The sequence below is a fragment of the Papio anubis genome, chromosome 2, assembly GCF_008728515.1.
Source record: "Papio anubis isolate 15944 chromosome 2, Panubis1.0, whole genome shotgun sequence".
In the NCBI taxonomy this organism is placed as follows: domain Eukaryota; kingdom Metazoa; phylum Chordata; class Mammalia; order Primates; family Cercopithecidae; genus Papio; species Papio anubis.
In genome coordinates this window covers 27398980-27425528 of record NC_044977.1, presented here as the reverse complement: position 1 = coordinate 27425528, position 26549 = coordinate 27398980, and the positions used below count along the sequence as shown (strand labels likewise).

The following is a 26549-nucleotide window of genomic DNA, read 5'->3' as shown; positions in this document are numbered from 1 at the left end:
GGAGACCCTCTCAATTCCTTCTCTGGGATGTCAGACAGTGTTGGACATCATTGGAGAGTTATTCAGCATCCCCTCGGACAGGTCCTATTATCTCAGAAAAAAATATTGCAACTATGGGAAAAATTTTGAAGACCTTAAACTGAAACATAGTTTAAGTTTTATATTTAAAAATGGAATCTATCTCTTAACCTTTCATATTTACTGCTATGCCAAGTCTAATGATGATATATAGAATGAAACAAGCTTATTTTAAAACAATAAAATATCCCTGTCATCTCCATGGTTCATGTTAAACAATTAGAGAAGATAAATAGCAGCCACATTATAACATTTACCTGCAATAGGTACTGCTGAAGGGAATTTAGAAAGACAATTTTCCATCTGGGGACTTTTAATAAAGGGAGGAAACAACAGATATTGACATAGTAAAACAATGGGAAGGCTCTTATTTTTGAGAGCTTAAAGTTCAGTTAGTGGAGAGCAACAGCAGGATCTAACTGAAGCCTAAGGAAGATTTATAATCCTTGGTTAAAAGTTCCCATTACCACAATGTAATCTTTCTGGGTAAGAAAAAATAAAGCAGCTTTCATGGAAAAGAACTATACTTTTAAGATTAACACATGTGCAGGCACATGGATGCCTACTTTCTACGAAGTGTAGAGCTGATAGATCCATAGATAGAAACTGGAAAACTGCCAACAGCCCTTGGACCGTAAAGTATTCCTTGCTCTCATAAAACAGAGTTTTGTATGAATGTGACCTCTAATGCCAAATCTAACTTTTGGGATGCATCCATAAAGTCAGCAGTTAGTACATTCTTGACTGACAGTCTGATAGCTTAGCTTCTAAAAGGAGCATTAACCACTCCAGTATGTGAACATGCAGTGACTAAGAGCATCTGCAGCAAAGTTAAGAAAGCAGAATAAAAGAATGAAAATCTAAACAAGCAATGTGTATACCATTGTATCTATTAGCATCAGGCAAATGTGATCACAAATAAATCCTTATAATACCCTGAAGTTTTCCTTCTCTAGCAAAATAGCTATTTTCTTTTCCCTGAAAAAGAAAACTATGCTTTCCATCCTACTAAATGGCAGTAATTTTATGATACATAGCAAACATATGAGGAAGTATCTATTTCTAAAATGTACAAGTTTACACCATATCACACCTTGAATCCCACCATCTTTGTGAAATCAAATAAAACACTAAAATCGGAAGCAGGGGGGACCTCTAACAAGGGCAGGCATAGGAATTTGATGGCAAAATCAATCAATAAAAAAATGTTCCATTAAATGCATTTACAGTAACATTTATATACCATAATTCTAATTAAAAAGTAAAGAAACTGTTCAACTATGTTAATGCCTAGTAAAAAGGCTACAAGGACAACAATAAAATGTTCACAAGGGATATGCAGTGGTATATGCATTGACTGATATTTTTGTCTCCATGCATTTTGGTGTTATTCTCCTTCAACATGTATTATTTTACAGACAAAAAAGAAAGTCAATAAGTTATTTTAAAATAAAATATTTTAAATGTGATTTAATGGAGGATAAAGTATCAGGCTTCTGAGGTGTCAGATCAATATGCTGCAGTGGAAAGTGATTTTCTCTTCCTGATCCTTTCTGTGACAATGTGACATCTTTTCACACTTGCTCAAAATTAACTGCTTCACCACATAATTACTGCAACTGCAGCAAATGGGCCTTTTTGTCTGTAATTCAATTACCGCGGGACGTCTTATAGTTTCAGCATTTAGAAGTGAAGCACTTACTTGACTACATACATGAGAATAAAACAGACTCTCAACATATCATATCTTAATTAAGAATGAACTTTAAAATTCCGTTGTTTGTTTATACCAGAGTCATCCTAGATTATTAGCCAATGCTATGGGATCTAGTGTGAGAGCAGAAATACTGTTTTATCTCATTTCTAGGTAACTTAAGTGATTGCCCTATTATGATCAGAAGCTGGAGTTGGTTTGCTGGAGTAGACCCTTCCGTCCCACATTATTTTATCTACACAGCTACTGTGACATTATCACCTTCAATAGGGGTTTTATTGTTTGCAGGTTTGTCTTCCACACTTGATAGAAGCATACCTACTACAAAGAACAAATTCTTCGTGATGAATGAACGAGTGAACTGTCTTAGAAATAACTTGGGGAAAATGTCAGAGACAGCTTAAGAAATCATAGTGAATCATCCATAACCTCAATAACACCGGGGTGGGGGGGAAACTATTAAATGTTCTTCCCATAAGAGGAGTTCCCAACAACTTAGTTCGTCTTTCCTTTCTCCAACCTCACTCACCCTACCCATGTTCCTAACATCTTCATGAATTTACTCTACATCTGCTTTTAAAGAGAGTAACCAAATTAGTTTTATGTGAAGTACACTTTTACAACACCTGATTTTTACTATCAGTTGGCCTCTGGATTTCATTATACTGCACTCTTATGAAGCACATTGAATGTGTGTGATTTTATTTCATGTTAGCTTTATCAGTAGCTGCTGAAAACATGCTTTCGGTGCAGCTTCCCCCGTGATCTAGACTGACTTTTATGGTCAGCAGGTGTAAGATTCTGGAAATTTATATTTATAGCCCCCCTGTTGCTAGCTTTACTCTAACAGGGAGAAATAAAATTTACCCTCAGTTAAGCAACTGAGTAAAACTATCCACAAGGTAGTTCACCTTAATAAAATAGTAAGTGTGGAAATCTCCAGAATTTCTCTACAGGAAATTCTACCTTATTCTTTCAGTATATGATATGCATCTTCAGAGTCCAAAGGGCGGACACTTTCAATTACTTCTCTGGTTAGGCTTAACTTACAGTAATATCCAGTACTCTAAAATCAGCATTTCTCAGTGAGGAAGATTTTGGCATCGTGAATGGGATAGTTTCTTACTTGGCAAGACTGTTTCACTTCCTGCTGAGTTAACATATATCTAGGCTCTTTCCCTGCCCTTTGACCCCTACACCCAATCCCAGACTGTAGCATTTCACCAAATAATGTCCCACTAATTTCTAAACACTCCTTGTAGGTTTGTGGGATCCGCAGTTGAAGGTTACTGCTCTAAATAAATGCACTATATAAATTTGAATTTTAAAAATAATTTCAGACTCTTTAAAAAAGACGTTTCACAACACTATATTAACTAAACCTTTCCCCATCTATTTCCAGGAACATACAAGACTCATCTACTCTATGCTTAAGGTGTCCTTGGTGGATGTAAATATTTTCTTCGTGATCTCTGGTTGATAACAATCCTGATATCATAAAACTTGCATTAATATTTCTATGTCTATTTGTGTTGATTACTTATAAGCTATCCAAATTGGCTTAATTTTGTTAGAACAGGTTTCTAAAGCATTATTTATTAGCACTACCATCAGGGCTTCCACTTTTCAGGTGTTATTTTGAAAAGCATTACAGGAAGGGAGTCAATTGCTACACCCTCTATGGTGGGCCACCACGGTACATCACACATAAAGAGGCACACTCCAAAATCCAGAGAAACACACTACTTTTGCAAGTTTAGGCTTCCTGGTCAGCAGAGCAATGCAAAGCTGATGAGTCATTTCTAAAACATGAAGTGCAATTCTAAAACTTTCAGAAGAGTAACAAAGATCCAATTTGTTTAATTAATGAAAGGTTACATGGAATTGTAAATCTGAACTTTTTTAAACCATAAGAACTTCATGATCATTTAGTGAGGATGTTGAAACTTGAGTGTCTTCCTTATCTACATGTGCAGCATGTCTTAACGGACCTGTCAACAATCAAAGAAGCTTTTAAAAACTGCTATAGCGAGACCTAGCAATTCAACTGAATCGCACATAGTCTCCTATAAATATTACATAAATAGTGGTTTCAGTGGTTTCTGACTGAAAATTCAGCCTCTTTCTGCTCCTTTTTCCAACAAGCCATACTGTCAGGTATGGGAAACCCTAACGCTTTCATAAATTTGGCTCTGTCACCTCTTCAAGTAATCAACAACCTCGTTTTACTTGGAAACCACTTCACCCTTACTTTCTGCACGTCTACTACCACTTGCACCCCTTGGCCTCCTCTTAGAAATATGGGGCTTCTGAAATCCTATTTGGATTTTTGGAATAATTGCTTTGTAAAGAGGTACTCCTAAGAGGCGATAAAGGAGTCCAACTCAGGAGTAGCTCTAGTTAAAACAGGGAAGTCAGATACGTTCATTTATGCCATCCTTCGACTTGGGTCTGTGAGGAGCTTTTCCAGACCTTCCTAAGAACCAAAAAAGCCCCATGTGGCCAGTGAGGAAGGTTTGGCTTGTTTCTCCATCATCCAAAAATAGGGCTCACTTGTCAAAGTCTGACAGCCTTCTGGCCACAGTAACACTTATGGGCTCAGCAGGAAGTATCTGAAATCCTGAATTATGTTCACACTGAACACTTGTTCCTCCCAGCCTTCCCTGATCCCCGGGACTCAGACCCTACTTTCTTACTGAACCTGTTCATTGCCGATAGACTTTCTGTTTTAAAACGCCAGTTCTGAGTCCTTCCAGGTTGTCATAGGCTAGGCTTTCCCAATGAGACAACAAGGGCTAAGTAACATAATAAATTAAAACTCATTTTAAAATATGGCTTTGGGGAAGAGTAATTTTTAATGACTCTTCATGAAGGAATTTTAGGTACTATGACATCAAGATGAGAGGGGTTTTTTTAATAAAGCCCCCACAGTACAAGTTCTGAGGAAAGAGAAAGCCTGGACTGTACTAATCCCTTTCTGGTTCGGCTTGTTCATGTTTTATTTTTTCCATTTTATAAAGAAACAATCTTAAAGCAAGTAAGCAAGCACTTTAACAGAATCCTGTTGTTTCCGGGATGGATCTTTTCAATGTTGCTAGCCACACACTATGTCTTCCTGAAGAGGTGGTATTTTATTTATCTTTGTATGCCCAGTGCTATTGTTGTGCCTGGCATATATTAGGTGCTTAATAAATGTCCATTAAATCAATGGCTCTGCTGCTGGGAAACCACACAGCTTCCATATTCAGCACAGCAGGACCTGGACAAGGCTAAGAAAATATGTGACTCAAGCCCAGAAAACTCTATGAGCCTGAATTTTGGTTAATATACATCAAATTATTACCATGATATGTAAATTCCATACAAATTAAAAATTATGTATCATCTGTGTCAAAGATATGCATGGTGTCAAACATAACTGTAAACTATATTATTTAGACTACAAACTTTACAACTTGCGATCTTACATTCAATACGAAAATGGCACTGATGCCATTTCAAAAGAACTACACAAATCTTTGGCTTTTTTTTTTTTTTAATGAAGCCCTTAAATATGGCTTTGAAAGAAATCCTAGACCATCCTGCTTAATTTCCCTTTGTCTATGCTTCATATCTCATGTGATTTGACATACATGTTAAGTGTGAACTCTCTTTTTTCCTGAATTTGTAAACCTGCATCTATAAATTATTAGAATATCTGCAAACAGTGTAATCTTGGGCAAGTAACCTAACCTCTCTGTGCCTTGGCAACCTCATCTGTAAAAGGAAGATAATAACAGTATCTATTTCATTGTGAGGATTAAGCCAATTTTTATAAACACATACACTGCTTGGAGTAGTGCTTTGCAGTAAGTGCAAATGAAGGTTTGCTATCATTATCATAATAATTAATCATGAACTATAAGCATTCAAATCAACTTGAAATAAACTACAATTAACAACTTTTTTTTTTTTTTTTTTTTTTTTTTTGAGAAAGGGTCTTGCCCTTCTTGCCCAGGTTGAAGTACAGTAGTGCAAATACAGCTCACTGCTGTAGCCTTGACCTTCTGGGCTCAAGTGATCTTCCCACCTCAGCCTCTAGAGTAGCTGAGACGACAGGCGTGCGTCACCAAACCCAGCTAACGTTTCAAATTTTTGCAGAGGCAAGGTCTCACTGTGTTGCCTAGGCTTATCTCAAACTCCTGGGCTCAAACAATCCTCCTGCCTCGGCTTGCCTCCCAAAGTGCTGGGATTATAGGCTTAAGCCACCGTGCTATGCCTATAATAACTTCTAACCATTAAACTCATGTAACCAAAAAAAGTAAAAAATTCATTCAATATTATTGAGAACCTACTATTAACCAGATGTTGTGCTAGGTTGACCTATGCTGCTTTAATCTAGTGCTCTCATCAGTCAATACCGTTAGGTAAAGAAATACCTCTGCATGTCAAAAATCTGTGGGTAGAGAAAAAATGGGGGTGGGGGGGCAAAATATAAACAGCAGGAGCTTGGTTAAAATATAACAATGTATAGTGACTAAGAATTCCATGAAAATGCATTTATTGGCATAAAAAGACACTCAAGATAAGTGGGAAAAAAGGTTGCATAGAAAGGAGCCTGATTCCTTTAAAAAATACATAATATATATGTGCTTATATATACATAAACCAAAAAAGCCTGAAAGAATGAACGCTAAATTGTTTACGACATTATCTACGATAAAATTATGGATGAGGTTTTCTTCTTTCTGGTAATTCTATTTTCTAGCTTTTCTTTAACTTAAAATACAAATAATTCAAAAATAAAAAAATAAGACATTGGGGTATACTGTATAGTTCCATAAACAATAAGCTTTTAAAAATACTAATAGGCTAAAGAGATTAACCAAATCATTTGGAAATTTGTATGCACTTAAGAATAAGATTGTTAGCTTGTTAATACAGACATTTCTCAACTTACAAGTAAGTTAAAAATACCATTAGTGGAAAATGGTCTTTAATATATACCTAAGTTACTGAATATCATAGCCTAACCTAGGTTAAACGTGCTTGAAAAACTTTTAGTATTCGATAAGTTACATAAGATATGCAACACTATTATAAAATAGACTTTGTGTTAGATGATTCTGCCCACTTGTAGGCTAATACAACTGTTCTGAGTGTGTAGCTAGGCTAAGCTAAGTTATGATGTTTGGGAGGTTAGATGTATTAAACGCATTTTTGACAGGATATTTTCAACTTAACAGTGAGTGTATCAGGATGTAGCCCCATTTTAAGTGAAAGAGCATCTGTATTTGAAAAATAAATTCAACACTAAGAAATTTTTCACAGGATCAAGGTCAATAGTTCTTAGAACTTTAAAAGAACTTTGGAACCACACCAAAAATATAATCTCTATCTCTGCTATAAGCACAATGCCCTACCAAAGCAAAATACCAAAACTTATTTTCTAACTAGCAGGGGACCAATTTTCTCTGCTTTCTATATTTTTATAAAATTAAGAATGTAAAATGGTTAGGAAAGCAAGTTTCCCGATGTTACTAATACAGGTTACCAATGTCATGCTATGTTTGAGAACATATCAGGATGTTCTAGAAATGTTTCCTATGATGAGTGGGCAGTATGTCAAAATGACTGGTTAAAATTTTTTCACTTTAAGATTATTTTAAAGTATATGTGAATTCATATATTCATGAACAACCAACCTTCAGAGAAAAAAATAAAACCCTTTCTGTTCCAATTATACCCGCTATCAAGAATGCTTCAGGATAACGCTAAACACAATTACAAGATGCCATCTAGTGGATGTTTTTATAAAATTTCTCTGCTTGCTTACATTTCAATCTTGATGAAATGATCTTTTAAAAAGCTATTCTGCATGAAAAAACAGCTATCCCTTACACCGCTTCCTCACCAATTACTGGTCTGAGCTGGTGGACAACAACATATTTTAAACACACACAACTCTGACTGGTAATAGTGATTTTAAATCTCAAGTTGAATATCTGCCACTACCACAAAGAATAAGGAACAGCCCAATTATCTCCTAAGTGGTCCAGGACCTATAATGGTTGCACAACACAAGTTAGAAAGGAGATTCAATTTAACATGTTTTTATCATTCACTTCAGATGATGATGATAAAAGATTAGCATCATTATATCAGGACAGTAATTACTGTTACTGCTGCCCTACACTATATGAAAACAAACTTACTGGTTCTAAATAAGCTATGTCTGATATTTCGAAATCAGTGTAGTGTTTCCAGCAAAGCCGTGAAAGCGGTACCACCTCCCTACATGTACACAGCTGTAAAGGCTCTTTTTACTATCAGTGTGGCAGTAACACAAGTTATGATCAATTAAAATGGTATTAATGAAACCAACTCATGTAGCATAAATACATAAGGCAAGATAGAAGACTGATACCCAACCAAATATTTATTTATAGTATTAGACTTTGATAATTCAGATACAATGTATAATTAAACTTAATCAGATGAAATTCATATCTATCTAAATTACCTTTGTTATAGACTCATTGTTTTGTTTTGATCTTTGGAAGCAGATTCTACAATTTTTTTTAAAAAAATTCTAATTTTCTAGATATTTTCAGATTCCTACATTGTAAAACAGAACTTATCAATTTATTTGTAGGGCATCCTACTGTCTGACAATAAGTTTTTATTTTAAAAAGTTTTCTGTAGCCTGTCATAACTGGCTCCCCTAGGAAAATTCTCCATTTGTCACTGCTATTTCTGGTGTCATATTAAATTTATAGGATAATTTGTTTAAAGAGCTACTCTTCTAAAAATGAAACTCTTCAACACAGACTTGATGGGGACTGCAAATCCAGCCCTTGGAGATCATCTTGTCCCCCAATTTACAGATGACAAAAAAAAAAAAAAAGACCCACAGGGGTTAAAGGTTAGCTCAAGTTCACCAAACCAATTAGTGGCAGAGTTAAGGTTGGATCTCTTGACCACAAAATCAGAACTCTTTCCGCTATATCATACTGCCTTTTCCTTCTTCCCCAAAGAGTAACAGAATGTCTCCTTTAAAAGCTTCTTAAGGTACTGTAGTGTCATTTTGATCTAAAAGGTCCATGAGGGAACTGCTGCCTAAGTGTATCAGACGCAAACGACGGTATTAAAACTGAGTTCCTCCACGATCATCAGAGAAGAGAGGGGCAAAGCAGCTTCTGTAGAACAATCCAGATCAGTGGTTTTGACAAGGGACTGAGAGACAACAGAACAGACTCATCAGTTATTGAAGTGAGAATCTGTGCTGTTTGCTAAGAGGGCACAAGGAGCTGCTTCTGCTTCCCATCAGCACAGTCCTTAAGCTGGCTGAGGCTGAGGGAGCAGCATTTCCTCCGCAGGTGCTCAAAACATGATGGCCAATAAACAGAAGTTCACAAACTAACCCTCAGGATTTGAGAAGAAAAGCTCTGATTTCCCTCAAAACTGCCATCTTTTGCCTCTCATCATCTCACAGAGTAAGGATAGATACACTATACATTCTTTTAGCTCTGAACCCATTCCAGTCTCCAGGGTCTGAAACTTTAATCTGGATCTTCCTATCAGATTAATGGCAGTTGACACCGTTTAACTTTTATGGTATAGTTAAAATGTCCTTTCTGTTATTCTTCTGCGACTTACTTCTTACTATTCATAATCATATTCTGACATGATAAATGCACACATAAGTGGAAGTCTGAAAACCTGGACTCTGTAAGCAGGAGCATGTCTTGGCTAAATCACCTAACCTCTCAATATCAGGTTCCCTCTTTCGTATCTGGAGATGGCTGGCCCCTACACTCTAAATTACTCTAAGCCTGTTATTTCTTAAAAACACTCTGCAACAAATTCAACACAATAGAACTTACCAGGCCTTGCCCTAACACTACCTCTTAGCAAAGGCTTTAACAGAAGTCTGAGGAGTGTAGTGATAGGACCAAATCTAAAAGGAGTTCTTTGTAAGATCACATGTGAATTGCTTTTGAGAAAGTCTCTTTAGACGTCTTACTTTGGCTCCTCTTCTATACAAACTGCTGTGGGAGCCTAAGAAAAGCAGCTTTCAAACGTGCAAGTACACAGATTTGGTACTGCTGCCGCCAGGCTGCAACCACTGCCAGGGGAAAGAAGTGAGTCAAAGCAATTCAACGCATCGCACGCCTCAATGTCTTCCCTTCACTTGGCAATGATACACTGGGATCAGTCATCCAGCTAAACGTCCAGAGTCCCAAAGTCATTACTAGTGCAAGGGTTTCTAGTCTAAAACTTCCAAGGTGATATAAAAGTTTAAAATCAATACAAAGGAGGTCTTTTTATGTTACTGCTAAATGCTAGGAATAATCTGTCAAAAATTAGAAGGGTAGTAAGACAATGACTTAGGAATTCTACAATGTGTGTGTTAGAACCTTCAGACACACCTTTCTGGCTCGAAGGCATTACGGTACTTATTAAAAGAATTGAGAAGAATCAAAAGGCAGTTTTTAGTATTAGTTACATAGTCAGAATTTCCAAAGATATTTACATGTGTGTTTTTCAGGCTCCTTTGACATGTATTTCTAATTTTTAAGGGACTATAGATGACTTACACGTTCTTTTCCCTTGAAAAATGTATCATCAAAAGTATTATTAATGGTTTGGGTCAAATTATATCATATATAAGTTTGGATGCATTTTTTTTTTCTAAAGAGAGTGATTAACTTTACATTTTGTGGCCATACCACTCTGTAAAGAACAGTTCACGTCTGTCCACCAATATAAATAAAATACTTGAAGACTGTCACAAGGACAGTGTCTCTTTTGTCAAACTGCTCTATGTGTGTTTTACACGAAACAGGACTTCCAAATGTAGAAAAGGTATGTGTTTAAACATGAAGAAATGTATTTCTAACAAGTGGGCTTCTTCATTTTAAAAACAGTTCTACGGGTAGTATTTTATGGTAATTTTCAAGAGTTTACAGTAGTCAAATGTTATCCAGAATAAGAGAAATTTCTAAGAAAAAATTTGAAATGGGTCCTACTATAATAATTATCTGGTTGTCTCTAATAAGCAGCAATTTATAAAACAGAAAACTTTATTGTAAGGAGGCATACTTTTAATCAGTATTATTTTCATTTTTTGAGAGTCTAGGAATGTTTATCTTTGCCTATGCCCTGAATTTTTCAGGGGAACTATACAACTGTTAAAAAGGAAACAAATATGATTCCTGTGAAGGTTTTTTGGGGTAGGCAACAGGTACAGAAGCCGAAATGCTGGGTTTAATCTACATTTAAAAAATGTAGATTAAAGCTTTCTTAAAAACAGATTTTAAATGGCTATTAGAAATTGTTGAGCCTTTATCAACATAATAGGAAAACTCACTACCATACCCCAAGAAAAACTCTTTGCCCTAATCAAACAAATCTAATTGTCATTACATCCCATATACGGTTTTGCAACTCCTGAAACCATTTCTACTACAAGGAACGTTTTCTCTGACACTTGATCTCTTTTCTTTATTATCAAAAGTCTGTTATCGTGAAACTCTTGTTAATAACTCTTATTAACTTCATCTAACTTGATTTAGGAATAATCTTCTACTCATTTTGAACTCCTACTTTACTTAACTTCATTCAAAATCACAAAATTATGGAAGTCAGAACATACTTCAGAGATTATCCAACTTAACTCCCTTACTGAAAGACAAGAAAATTCAGGACAAAATTAAGAAATTTTCTCAAGGTCCTGGAACCTGCTCAAGATGAAAGAGCTGGGGCCAGTACAAAGTCATTCATGGGGTTAATTTTTCATTTTCATTTATCACTGAGAAAGACTAACAATTCTAAAGCCAACCAAAGTTTATTTAATTTTTAAAAAAGTAAATCGTGACACTCTTCACAAAGGATAAAAATTTTACTTCATTAAAATGACCAACAGTCATTCCACATTCAAAGTAAATGTAGTGAGCACCCACGGCTATGCCAGCCCTTTAAAAACAAAAGGCAAAACAATATACGAGAACTAAATACTTATTCTAAGATCCTGATATTTCAGCACACTGTACTCCAATGGACTCCACTATTTAATAAAAATATACCCTAGTTTGATACTCTTCCTCTATTCTGGTTGCTTTCTTTTACCATTCCTTACTTCAGCTGCTAAATAATTCATACCTTATACTTATTAGGAGATGTTATCTTGAAGAACTGGCACTAGTACAACACAGCTTCAAAAATACACACTTTCTACCTGAACTACAAAATGTTTCCAACATAGGTTCTTTTCACGAAATGCCACATTCAACTTATGCTTGAACACTGCAGTCATATTATTCTAGATCCCCTTTAACTCAAAATATCACTTTGTATCACAGGGTTATAAAATAGTCAGGACCTTTCTCCTAATAGGTCAAATCCTCTCAATACTTACTTTGTAGATTGTGATTTGAAGATAAGAACACTTTTTCTCAAATAACCTGCACTAAGAGTTATATAATTAACATAGTTATTTTACACTTGGGGAGCTAAGGTGAAGAGATACTTAAGGTCTCATACAAGTGACTCTAAGACATCTGCTCTAATTCTCAATTTAACAGTCCAGACATAAGATTATGCCTCATTAGAAAGTTATCAAACAGAAGATATCCTTTTCTAATTTGTCTCCAAGTTTCAAATAAAATACACTACATGTGGATATCAAAACTTCTAAAATTCATTTTATCACTGGTTAAAATTTGGTGTTTAGGACTTTTCTAAACCATGTTGATCTTTCTGTAACTGTCTGAGATAAAGAATCACAAGTAGAGACTTTGAAGATGTAAGATTTTTCAAAAAGGATCTGAGAAAACAGAATCGTAAAACTAGCCTGCATTCGTGTGGTCATTATTCTTGCAGCACGCTAATCCATTATGAATATTTAGTTAAGTCAGAGACTCATCAACACTCTTTTGCTCCCTACATATTTACAGCAACAGTCTCTCAAGGAGGCAATGAGTTTGCAGTGTATATGGATCTAATAAAATGTGTGAATTGTTTTATTCTGCTGCACTCAATTTTACAATTCTGAAAAGTCTTTTTGAGATATATTTCTCCATATGTTTCTGGCCTTGTCCATATCATTCTTTGAATTGACTTTCTTCAGTGAACTAAAGCATTCACTTAGTTTCAACAAATAATACACATAAAATTATGATTTTTTTTTCTCAGTTTGTGAATAACATTGAGATGTAGCCCTTGTTAGGTCAATCTTGAAATGAAGATTCAATGTTTTCCTCTGAGGATCAGAAAAATAATTCAAAAGAAATACTGAGCTCTATCACTTAAGCTCTCTTAATAGTCTCAGTGGTGTTTAGGCTTAAATCTCTACAAATTTTAAGATAAAAATACACTACATGTGGATTTCCGATCTTCAAGTTACAGACAGAAGCTCTTATTACAGCAGCCAAAATATAATCTGAATGCTTATTTTGATTTCTTTGCACTACCCAAAATCAAATAACTTTTGTTGGGCAACTGCAGACACTCGGCTGAGTCAATGAACATATTTAAGACAGCTGCTTCTTGTTTGTGAACCCAAAACTATTTTTACTGAAGGAGGCGCAGGTTGTACAATGAAAAAAAAATCAGAATCCTCCAAAAAAGTTTTTAAAAATGCTCAACAGAAAGGATCCATTTAACATGTTTAACGATGAAACAGCAATCTGATCTATGTAAATCTCAGAACACAACTAACAGATATTCCTCAACTAGCCACATTTTAAAAAAATTGTTTTTAGAAAAAAGCGACAAATTATAAAAAGCTAACATCAATTAAAAACAAACACCAACCTCTCAGAATGTCTTGTGCAGGGAGTGCAGAGGTGGAGATGTTGTTGGTGTTGGTAGTGGGCAATTAATTGGGTGTCAGTACCTACTTCTTCAAACATCTGTAAAATAATTATTATTCATTAAAGTGATCCTCTTGTTAAAAAATAAGCTTCCCTCTAGTATTTCTTATTAATCAGTCAAGTGTATTAAACATTTTTATATTTGTAATACAAATATGAAACTAAAAAGTTTTCTAGCTGTCCATGAATAAAGTAACCTAAACTCTTCTAAATATTCCTGTTTATTCTATACTTTTTATTCTTTTTAAATTTTTTATTTTATTTTTTAATTGACATATAACAGCTATACATATTTATGGTGTTGATATTTCAATACATATGGTGTATAGTAATCAGATCAGGGTAATTATCACGTATCCATCATCCTAAACGTTTATCACTTCTCCCTGTTGGGAACACTCCCTGTTGGGAACCTTGTAGCTATTTGAAACTATATATTATTGTTAACTACAGTTATTCTACAGTAGTATAACACTAGAACTTATTCCTGCTATTTCGCTGTAATTTTATATCCTTTGACAAATCTCATTTTTATTCTTGAATATTAAGACATTAGTTTCATTTCTTAATATACTAAAATTACTATTTGGTAGAAAGTGTATTCTCTTACTGTATGTTTTAAGGTGATATATTAAAAATGTATTAGTGATCTATTTTATTAACTGACATTTTCTCTGAATTTGAAGTGCATTTCCTCAAATGCTGTGAATAAGAAATAGTTAAATCTAATTAGCTAAGTCTAATACATAACATCTGATTCAAACTCAGGTGTACTAATATACATGAAAGAATAGATATAAAAATATGTATGAATATAACCCTAATTTGGATCCATTTCATAATTTCTAATAAAGTAATATTTTGGAAATAAGAACTAAAAAGTTTATCTGTTTTCCATTTCCATGCTCATGAAATCAGAGCAGGGGTGTTAAAAGGTTTGGTGACTTGGCAGTCAGGCCTGGCTATGAATTTTGACTACTAGTAGTTATCTAACCTAAGGACCTCTGTTCATTAATCTGTAAAAGTAGACTAGGGCCTACTTCACAGGATGGTTACAACAGAAACAGACAATAAATGTGAAAAATCCCTTTTAGAGTACCTCATATATGCTGCCTTGTATACATACTGTTAAAAATGCACATTTCCTTCCCTCTTCAAATCCTTTGGCACCACTTCAACCCAAGAGATAACTATAGCAGTTCCTAAGTGATAATTTCCATTCAAACTAATCTGTACCAGATTTACTTAGAATCATGCTTTGAGGTTTTCACTCCGTGAAATCAAACCCTTCAGTGGCCCTTTACGGTCTACTCCTAGAATTTAATTCCTTAGTTTGGTATTCTGCATCTTTTTTGTGCCCCTTCCCACCTGACTCCCCACCCACATATTCAAAACCTGGCCTCAAACTTCCTTTGCCTTTTACTATATTCCAGAAGATTTACTCAAGGCCCAGCTCCCTGCAATGGAGTGCTTTTTTGCCTTTTATCATTTGTCCAGAGATCCCTTATTTAAAACGGCCCTTCTCTCTTCCTCTTGATGCAAGTCAAATATGATCCTAAGCAAAATAACATCTTCTTCCTCTAGATTCTTAACTTTCTACAGCATGAGCCATAAACTGCCTTGTGACACTATTCTATTATTATCTCAAATGATAATTTTAAATCTGTGACTCAGCCTCTTATTGTACCTCTACTTCAAAAACATTCACATCACCATCATCATCATCATCATTGCTAGCCTCTTAATTATAGGCAGGGAGTCTTAAAGTTCCCATTGAAGACCGTAGATTTAAATCTGTGAAGTTAACATCCTCCATGGTTCATCCTTAACTTTAACCTCTGAATGTGGGAGGGGTATGGGAAAAAGTAGGTGTCTCCCTTATTTGTCTTTGAAGTTGCCATAATAGCATAAATCAAGAAAAAGGAGAACGCAGTCCCATCATGATTTTGTCAACCATAGTAAGTACAAAAAATAAGAGCCAGGACCTTTGCGTGAAAACTGTCTTGGAAGCCTTTTAAATGCAAATAATTTCAAACAAATCAACAAAAGTCTCCGGCACATTTTTGAAAGATTGAAAGAAAAGGAAACGTACTCAAATAAATCCTTGATTAAGCTCCAATGAGTGCAGAAGAAAGGCTGTCTCCATGAGCTTTAATTTTGAAGGAACAGCTGACTGGATGACTCCATTCAGTGAAAATCAGACCCACTCCTGCCTTGGCACTGAGCTCTATTAGTTCTCTGACTCAGAGTTCCAGAGCACGAACTTTCCTACGTTCAGAGTGGTTCTTAGCAGGTAGCTGGTTACTAAGGGATGAAAACACAAGCCCCATGTTTACTGGGCAGCTCCAGGCTCATAGAAATAACACTGCCATCAACCTGATTATAACAAACACACATCTATATGTGCTGTGTAGGGGTTAAGTAACAGGAAATAACTATAAATGGATGAAAACGGCAGCCAAGACTCCTCTAAGCTCAAAACAGACCTTAACATAAGTGCAATAATGTCATCATTCAAATGAGACACAGTGCTTGGCTAGCACAAGAAAAAGGAGTAGTGTCCACTGGCTAAGCACAAAAGAAGCTCACAGATTCTGAGTAAGATTTGCTGGGAGAAAACAGTTTGGCACGTGCATAGAAGAAGAAAACCATATTTAGAAATCTTCAACAACATAATATGTAGGTGAGCTTCCTAGAAGGGTCCCAATTCCTCAAAATAAGTATTAATATTAAAGTGCAGCTGCTCTACTTTCTGTTCCATTGTTTTTACAGAAACAATCAGCGATCTATTTTTCAGATTTAATAAAACCTAGTCAGGCTTTTGGAAATGTAAATTTTTATAGCTAAGATAAATAAATGGTAATACACTAGAAAACATTCAAGAAAACAGATTCATTGCTCCCTTCTTTTTCATCAAAATTACAGATCCATTTAAATATTTTACTTTTTAAATTTCAAATACAAACTACAAGACAAAATGAATATTGTTATTCAAGCAAGACCTAAATCTGAATGAAACTATTCAAAACTATTTTAATAAAATACTTTCTAATAATATAGATAAATCTATTTTTAGAATACTTCCTTGAATAATTACATAAACCTCAACATTGAGCTTACTTTTATATTTATTACCAACTTTACTGTATAATAGACATGCTATAAGAGTAAAATATATGTAGTTCAAAATTTATTCTTAATTTAGCATTTATAAAACCTTTTCCAAATTAAGCCCATCCAATGCAGAATCTATTATAAATGCATTTCCTAGCATCCTCAGAAAGAAAATTTTATATCACATATTTATAAATTTTTCTACTGTATTTAAGGATGGTCCAACTTATTTTATTAATAATAGTTTATTTTTAATATTCATTGCAACTTAAATCATTAGAGAATATCTGGCTTTCAGAAGACAAGACATTAAATCAAAATGAGAATACTAAATGAGTGTGGTAGGTTTTATGAAGCACTTTGAAGCCTGTCTAAATTAATAAAATACTAAGTGAATTAATACTACAAAAGAAACTTTTATCACTGATAATATAAAATATTAATGTGAATACTTAACAGGTCAAGACTTTTACATTAATCAAAGACACATTATAATAATAGTTAGAATGAACATTCTCCAATCAGTAAAGTTTTCATGTGAGGTAATTTCTCCCATTTTTTCCCTGATAAGCATAACAGAATGTTTCTCTCCTTGAATTCCTGAGGAACAAAAAGTAATCTGTTCTTCTTGAGATAGGGTGGTATTAACTGCTTCTGTGAACAGAACATTTGGTATAATACGTTTCCTTAAGAGTTTTGTCAAGTAAGCAGTTAGGAGGGGTGAATTCTCACAGATAGTCTGGCTTCTTGTGCCTCATGGCTGGATAGCCCAGTGAATCTTGGGTGTTTTATGTGTTTGGAGGCTGGGGGTAGCAGGTTAACAGCTAGGCTTTCAATAACAAATAATTTGACATTTTAAAAACTCACAATTTTTAAGCTTCCAAATTTGAATCAGAATTCAGTTAGTGTTATTAAAAATAAATCCTTCACTAAAAAAGTTTCCCCCTTTTTCCTTCTTTTTTAGTTGTAAAAGTTTTCTCCTGCCTTCTCATCTTACACTAAAAGTTGCAAGACTTAAATGGAATCTTCAAAACCAGATCTATAACATCATGAGAGAAACATGTCCACTGGCTAAGCACAACAGAAATGTACACAGTCTGTATTGCTGAATAAAGGTCAGGAAGAGTCTATACTTGACCTTGGTTAAAGACCAAATACAAAGCTCACCAGTCACCCGCTCACCCTCAGGAGTGATTGGGCCGTGGTTACAATCTACAGAGAATTCAAAGGAAGTTGGTTCCCCTTCCCACTGTAGCATGATTTCTGGCATCTTTTGCCTTTGGTGCAGAGTTCAAAAGTACTCAAGATGAATCCAGGGCCAGTAACACATTTACGAAATATTAGTCATGTGAGAATCTGGAGTCAAATAACTCCTTGAAAGTGGTTTAGCGATTCCCTGCAATAGTAATGGAAAGACTGCATGAAGGTAGCAAGGAAAGAAGTCAGGCTCTCACTCACCATTCACCTGGAGTTGAGGCGTCCCAAGCAGAGGAACCACAACAGAAAGGAAAAAACAACTTGCCTTCAGCACCAGATACAGACAGACTCACTGACTTCAAGGAAAAGCCCAACAGAAAGAACCAATACTGACTCAAAGATGGTAACCAGAGTGTGAGAAAAGACATGGGGTTATGCTGTATAGCAAATAACAAAGGTTAGGATGAGTTGCCCTGGGCATGGCTGTAGGGTTGAGGGAAAAGAAGAAGGAGCAAGGTGGCAGAAATCAAGCATTAGCATTGAACAATGCCTGGGTTGCCTGATAAATGAAATCGGGAAGCCAAAGGCATTTTTTATACTAGAACAAATCAACCCTAAAGAACAAAGAGAGGAAGAGAAGTTCAGTGTATGCCCCCACTTGCTGGGTTATGAGACAATAACTGGCAGGTTGCTGTGACACAGTTATGGGCCTAAAGCCCAGTAAGGCAGATAGATTCAGACCCTGGTAGTGGTGCCCAGACAAATAGTGACAAAGTGTTTTTCATTTCAATTAGAAGATAGAATACAAAATTGTGGTGTCAAAAGGAATCTTACAGATCACTGGTCTAACACTCTAATTTTTCAAAAAAAAGTAAAGTAAAGCTCAAGAAGAAATGACTGGCTATGGTTTAACAAAGCTACTTACTAGCAAAACTATTTACAGTACTCATGATTTTGGCCTAGTGCTTTTAGGGAAATTATTGTAGCTAAGCAGGGGAAAGGCATTTCAGTGCTGACTGCATTTACATCTTTCCTTTCTACATTCAATAAATATCCATTGAATAAGTACCAGGAAATAGGATAGATCCTGGTATATTTCCTGGGAAACTGCAGAAGATATGTGTAGTAGTGACAGCAAGCTTGACAAAAGACAAAATATTGAGATTAGTCAACTAAAATTCTAAAACACGAAGTACCCGTTACAAGATTAGGAGGAATTTTTGGTATTAAAATTGGAACAGTGTGTACAAATATCAGATACCAAAAGAATCACTGGCTAACAAAAACAAAAGAGGGTGAACGACAGAAAAGGGGACGTGAGTTATTTACTCAAGTTTTTGGAACTGTTGCAATACAGAACAAAACATGGGTTGATCAAGGCTCTGCAGCTTGCAAATAGTCCTCCGTGGGTCACTCTTTCTCTATCTGAACAAGAATTAGGGGGAAAAGAAAAGAAATGTACATTCTCTGCAAAAACTGTTTTGTAGAAGTCAGAAAAAGTTGACAGTTTTCATTTATCGCAAGAGAACATTTATTCTTATGATAAGGTTTTCTGGAGGCAAAATATTTAGTAAGCACACAGATCCAGCTATTTCAGGATGTCTAGATTTAAATGAGTTTGAGAAAAGGTATGAGTGACAATTTGGGAAACAGAAAAATAAAAGCAGCTTCCACAAAGAGTAAAACTAACTTTTAAAAAATGAGGGTCATCAGGGTTTTTGTTAAAATGTTTACAGGCAAACTCAAAAATGTTTTCCATTTTTAAACTTCTGCTTGGATATAGTCATATTCATGCAAAGTATCATTCATAAAGATATGGTGAATATATCAAACAAAAATCTAGTAATTTTAAAGAACTATAGGAGCCAGAGAGAGAGAGAATACTTACATTCTGTTAGTAGGAGTATAAAATGTAATAAGTTCTATGGAAATCCACATGGCATTATCTTGTGGAATTCCAGGTTTGGCGTACCCTATCACCTAACAGTTCAGCTCCTGAACATATATCCTGAAGAAATAATATGTACATAAAGAGGGCATATACAGGACTCAACAACTTTTCCTCTGCTGCTTTATTTCTAATGACAAAAAGAAAAAAGAAAAGAAAAGAAAAAAGAAAAGAAAAGAAAGACAGCTTAAATAGCCATTAAAAGAAAGTAAATAAATTGCGGTATTTTCATACAATAAAAGATTATACATATATGATGATAAATGAATTACAAAGACAAGCAGGAATGAGTCATAAATATGATGTTGAGCAGGAAAAATAGTTGTTGCAGAAGAAAACATGTAGTATTATTTATATAAAATTTAAAAACAAGCAAAATTTAATGTAGGGGGTACATAAGTATGAGAAAAATGACAAAGAAAAACACAGAAGTAATAAACTCAACATTAAGGATTGTGGTGAGGGGGTAAAGAGAGGCAATGGAATCTGGGTGCGGCACACAGTGGGCTACAAAGAAACTGGTAATGTTCTATTCTCAAACTAGTGGTAGGTTCTCAGTTATTCGTGTTAATGCTATTCTTTGTACCTTACCTACATAGTATAAGTATTTTTGTGTAGGGTAGCAAAAAGAAATTATCATAGTTTAGATTCATCCTGATTCTAAAGATATGACTGCAGAATTATAAACACAGATAATGGTAGAGAAGGTAGCATAATAGGGTGCTGACTATAGCCACAAACTTATTTCTCAAGTTAATAAATTTTTTTGTTTAAAGGCACATATTCAGCTTGCACACCATAGGGACATACAGAGAGTCTAATTCACCATTTCTAATATCTAATTCAGTATTGTGACATTATACCTGTTATCATTGTGAAACTCAGTTTTCTAATATGTTTTATTAGAAGGTATAAAGGGGTCATTAATATCCATGCACAATAAATATTCTTGTATCTATAGCATTTTCTGTATATACAAACATTCTTGTATATATAGCATTCTTACTTTTAAAAAGTTCTCAGAAATAACATTATATTTACTTAACAAACTATTTTAAAGGTATTTTTAAGTATTCGCAAGTAGCAAGTACCTAGCATGTACTCAGGACTCCGTAAAATTATCTCTTAATTCACATCACTCTTTGAGGTGAATATTTCCAGCGTTAGTTTACACATGTGGAAATTGAGATTCAGCACTGTGAAGTAGACTGCCCAACGTTTAAAAGCTAGCATAGTTGGGATTCAATTGATATCTAACTCTGATACCCAAATGTGAAAACCACGCATCTACTAGGTAGGACTGTCTAAAACTACAACAGCGAAAATAAATTTCTAATGCAAAAAACAAAACAAAACAAAACAAAATAAAACAAAAAACCCAGACTTGTTCTATTTCAGCTTACTATTTCAGTTTATGTTATTTAGAATGCATCCCTGAATCATGTTCTAATGGTCTGTATCAATTTTATGTCATAGTACTTCTTTATTACTTCATATAATCACAATTTACACTTAAACCCTATAAATTCTAAAACTGGCAGCGGATCCCAATTATGTCTATGGAAAGTCTCAACTTGGCTGTACTTCTTTTCATAACTGGAATTTCTCTAAGACTGGAAGTAAAGTTAGCTGTTGGTAGGCTGAAACTTAGCACTTTCATTTCATTACCCCCCATTGTCAGGGATTCACTCACAGGGAAGCAAAAATACTTGCCAAGCCCCACAGAAATTACTCACTTCCACTCTCTTTTTCCTCATCTCTCTTCCAAATGTACTTCAAAACCTAATTTTAAACTCATGCAGGAAATCTGATTAATATCACTTGGCTTTCTCTACTCCATTAACCCTAGGACCCGTCAGCACACATAAAACACAATTCGTTTATATGATTATTTGTCAGCTTTTTAATTTGTCATTGTTGTTTTCATTTGCATGTTTGTCTAGCCTGCAAGAACCACTGACAAGAGTTTACAAATTTATTTCTTCTGTCCTGTGTCCTAACAAATTCTTCTTCCTCAAAAGGACCACCGACTATGCTGCGTGAACAGTAGTCACTTAACAAATGCTGAATGACTTACTACAGTGGAACAATTCGCCTCTGGTATTTCTCAATATCCCAGTGAATCCTCCACATCTATAACATGCTGGAGATGATACCAGGTACTGCTAGAGGCTTGGGGTCTTCCTGAGGGTGCCTGGGACAAGAAAAACACAGAGAGAGACCAGAGACAGTCAGGAGAAACACAGAGAGAGGAAACATGGAAATAAACAGAGGACAGAAATAAAGAGCTGAGAGGAGCAAAAGAGTCAGAAGTTAACGGAGAGATTAAGCAGCCAGAGAAATCAGACAGGAGGAAGTTGGCAATCTGAACTTGGGTTTTGGTTTTGAAACCACATTTTTGGTACTATTTACTCATGTAATATGTGCCCTCATGTTACTAAATCTGTGATACAGTCAACCATTTTGAAGTTATTGCCATGGTTTTTCTGAGCTTGTAACTTTACCCATTAAAATTCATCTTCACAGGGTTTCATCTTTGGAGATACATCTACACACACAATCCTCCAAACAACCCAGCTGTAAATAAGGAAGTATTTTTTCCAGTTTAGAAAATGAAGGTCAGAGAGGTAATGTGACTTGCCCAAGACACAAGCAAATAAATGATAATCGAGGCCCCCAAATTTTCTGATTCCAAAATCCACTGCTTTTTCTGATATCCTATGTAGTCCCTAGTAGAATATTATAGAAATCCAAACTGGTTTTGTAAAATAAAATTCAAATAAACATAATTAAGGACAAAATTTTTCTATTTTATGGGACATTGAATTACTCAGGCTACTCATTAGGGTATTTTTAAGATATACCAGAAAAAAATAAATCTGAATAAAAATATCGGAATGATAAAAAATTTAGAACAGAAATGAAATTAAGTGAACAGTCACTTGAAAAAAATTTTTTAAAAGGGCTAGAGTTAGTTAATTTGCTTCTACAACTTTGTAATTTCAGTCTTAATGATTCAACACATTTCAGCTGACTAGAAAGATAAAGCAATGTTCTGCATTTCAATGAATTCTTAGAGCTAAGTACTAGTAAAGAACTGGTGCTCAAAACTACTTGTTCTCTCTTACAATGTCTCACCTAAAGTCTACACTGCAATCCAACTTCAGAGTACTTCATAGGGTAGAAATTATGAAATGTATTGCTCTTTGTATGCATGAGTATTTTCTTTTGAGGGGCACTTACACTCTTCTAAATAATCATGCCCTTTTAGTAACATTCAATTGAATTGCCAGAAAAGCTCCTTTGATAAAAGTATAAGCAGGTTATTGGATTTTACAGCAAAATAAGGCAATAAGAACACAAAGAAATTTCTATTCAACTGTGTATCAATATATTTTCCATCATGTTCAGCATTTTTTAAACCAGAAATTTTCAAATAAGGCCTAAAGTACAGTACTGTTCTGCCCTCTAGTGACTGGCTAGGTTTTGTGAGCTACATGCAATTTTTTTTAAATGCTTTTTGCACAATACTTACAATTAAAAAAAAAATTACATGATGGCTTCTTTTTCATCATTTAAGAAGTGAACAAAAAGTACTGGTCAACTTTTAGGATATGAGTGGTATGAACACAATGCAGGAAAGATACTAAAGTTGAATAATTTCTTTTCATCAGGCCACCCAAGTATTGCAAACCAGAAAAAAGTCTTAATATAAACTGTTCCAATACTTAAATCTTCATGCAATTTATTTGGAAAAGTCAAATAATTCCGTTACAAATTTCTTTATTAAAAAACTTATAAATTTCTTAACTTACAAATTCCAAATTAGTCAATTATATTATTTCAGAGTCTGAGATATCAAGATGAATGATACTATATATATCACACACAGATGAACAATTTTCTACTAATTATAAAAGAGCAAAAATGCTTAATACAAAGCTATACTGAACATAATTTACCGTTAATTGCTCAAGTGGTACTTGAGGATTTTCCTGAACCTCAGTGTCGTCATTAGAAAACTCACTATCACTTCACTGATATGTGTGGAAACATTAATCAAGGATGCCAGTTAAGACAGAGCTATTACACAGAGATTCACCCTACTACTTCAACGAAGGGAATCTGTCATATTATGCATCCCTCTTAATTTCTCCTGCCATAAACCTCTTGCTAGGAACTGATGCGTTGCTAGAACAGCATTTCTACTCTCACTAAACCCAGGGTACCACTTCTGTGTCTACACACTTACATTAAAAATAAACAGTGCATTCATGCACACGAATGTAAAAGGACACCCAAACATGTGAGGATAATCTACAGACAGTGTGGTGGTGTGGTTAGGAGCACAAACCCTGCAGCCAGACAGCCTGAGTTTGAATTCCAGCTTTGCCACTTACTAGCAGTGTAACCTTGGGCAGATAATTTCACCTCTCTGTTCTTTCAGTTTCCTCATCTAAAAAATGAGAAGAAAAAGAGGCACCTACCAGTAGTAATAGGTTATATCTTGATAGGTATTTGGGTTACGCAGGTATATGCATTTCCCAAAATTCAGAAAATGTATTTTTAAGATATGTGCATGCAACTGAATGTAGACTTACATCAAAAAAATTATACATAAATATTGAACTTGCTAATATAGATATTACACAATATAAATGCTGAAGCATTTAGGGAGGTGTAGTGACATCTATATTTTCAGATGCCTCAAAAATTAAGTTGGATTGATGAGGGACAGAGAGATGGACAGATGATAGATATGTAATAAAATAAATATAATAAAATGTTAATGGCCAAATCTAGGTGGCGAGTATGAGAGTTTCACAATAAAATGTTGGGGGAAAATATGCCTACCTCTCATCAGACTGATGTGAAGATTAAATATATATATAATAGTATTAAATATAAAGAAGAATGACTGACTTAATAATGGCATCTGGCAATATGTTTATTTAAACAAATGAAAAGTAGTGATCTATTCTTTCCAAGTTGGTAGAAAAGGGAGGAAGGTAATAAGGCACTGAGTTCCCAAACTGGGGTCAGTAGTTGCCATCAAAGGTGTTACAGGTCAAATTTCAGACACATCATAAAACTGCATAGACTATATAAAGAATATAGTCTTTGAAAGTAACAACGAGCTGGATTTGAATCTCAGGTCTGTTTTTAACAAGTCAAGAAGCTCAGACAAGCTATTTATATGCTCTGAGACTCAGTTCTCTCTTGTATGAGATAGGAATAATGACACCTACATTTAAGGCTCACTGTGAAGACAAGGAAGAAAAATACACACACAAACACACACACACACACACACACACACACACACACGGAAATGAGCACACAAAAGACAAATAACAGCTGTAGTTTTTAATTATTATAATCATCATTACTACCTAGGGAAAGTCTTAGTTTATCTTTACCCCCATTCTCTGAAGATGAAAACCAAAGTGGCTATGCATCTGGTTCTTAGACCGGAAACAGCAAATGCAGTTGGCCTAAATACTCTGAAGGGCTCTCTAAAGGATCTTTATTAAAAGAGTAGGCCTTATTTTAAGTTTCACTAAGTGTGAAAGAAGAGATGACAATGACAGGAAATTCATTATTCATTTCTCTGTAATGCCAATTATAATAAATATAAGACTTACGAGTAAGGCATTTGAAAGTATGTTTGCTGATGGCATTTTAAAGAAAATCACTTCAGTGCATTTGAGGAAATGATATTAATACCTGGATGAGCTTTGATTTAAAATAGTCTAAGGTAACATATTTAAAGAATATTACAACTACATTTACAGAAGATGAGTTTTATGCTCTGAGGGAGAGGATTTGAAAATCATTATGGATTACTCAAATGAAGACAGTGACTCAACACATAGTTTCAGCTAAAAAGAAAATCAAGAACTTGGCACTCAAAGAAGGAATATTGGAAAGATTACACAACATGGCTACTTCATTGACTGCTGTATAAAAACTGCTTTCTCCAAAGGTTATTCACCCCTGGATTACTTAACTCAAGGAACTTTTTTCAGGCATTTAGATATCCCTAAATTTTCAATACTGTCAATCTTGAAAGTCTTCCCCATCTTGCACAGCACTATTCTGCTTTTCCCACCACAGATCTGATAGAATTTCTTTCCTTTAGACTTCCCTTAACAAAGAATGGATATTTTCAACAGTTCCACTTTAGGCATATTATCTTTCACCAATTTTCAAAGTTTCAGCTCTTACCTCACTCTTCTATTAAACCTGTCTTCAGCCTGAATATCTACCAAACCTCATCTCAAATTTATAACTACATCCTAAATATAATGCCATGGATATCCTCTGTGTTTCGAATCCAATCCATCCCAAACTTCACCTCCCCCTCCCACAAATCAGTAATACTAGCAGCTCCTTACTTCTGATGGCAATATTAGCACTCTTGTGAACATCCACAATTAAATTAAAAACCTATCTTTGACTTTCTTTTAAATACCCTCCATTTGCTCCTTCCCTCTCTGTCCCTCTACATCCCCAAAACAAGTTCAGTCTATTGTCAAGTTCTATAGATTAATGGTTTCTAAATTGGTTCAGGTGATAGATACTTAGAATTCATATTCAAGAAACACAGTGAAAGCTAAATTTACAATAACTAAACACACAA

General features: G+C 34.8%; 1 protein-coding gene across 11 annotated transcripts in view; it reads right to left on the bottom strand.

The window, feature by feature from the left end:
* Nucleotides 1–26549, bottom strand: part of BBX (BBX high mobility group box domain containing) — a 274443-nt gene that overhangs the window by 119115 nt on the left and 128779 nt on the right. Inside the window, exon 4 of one of the 11 annotated variants that reach the window (XM_017955104.3) lies at nucleotides 21984–22100. The exons of 9 other annotated variants lie outside the window; for them this stretch is intronic. The gene's annotated coding sequence lies outside the window, so the exon portion shown is untranslated. Of the gene's footprint in view, nucleotides 1–13588; nucleotides 13687–21983; nucleotides 22101–26549 lie in introns of all 11 variants that reach the window. One more of the 11 variants, XM_017955105.3, reaches the window with a different exon arrangement.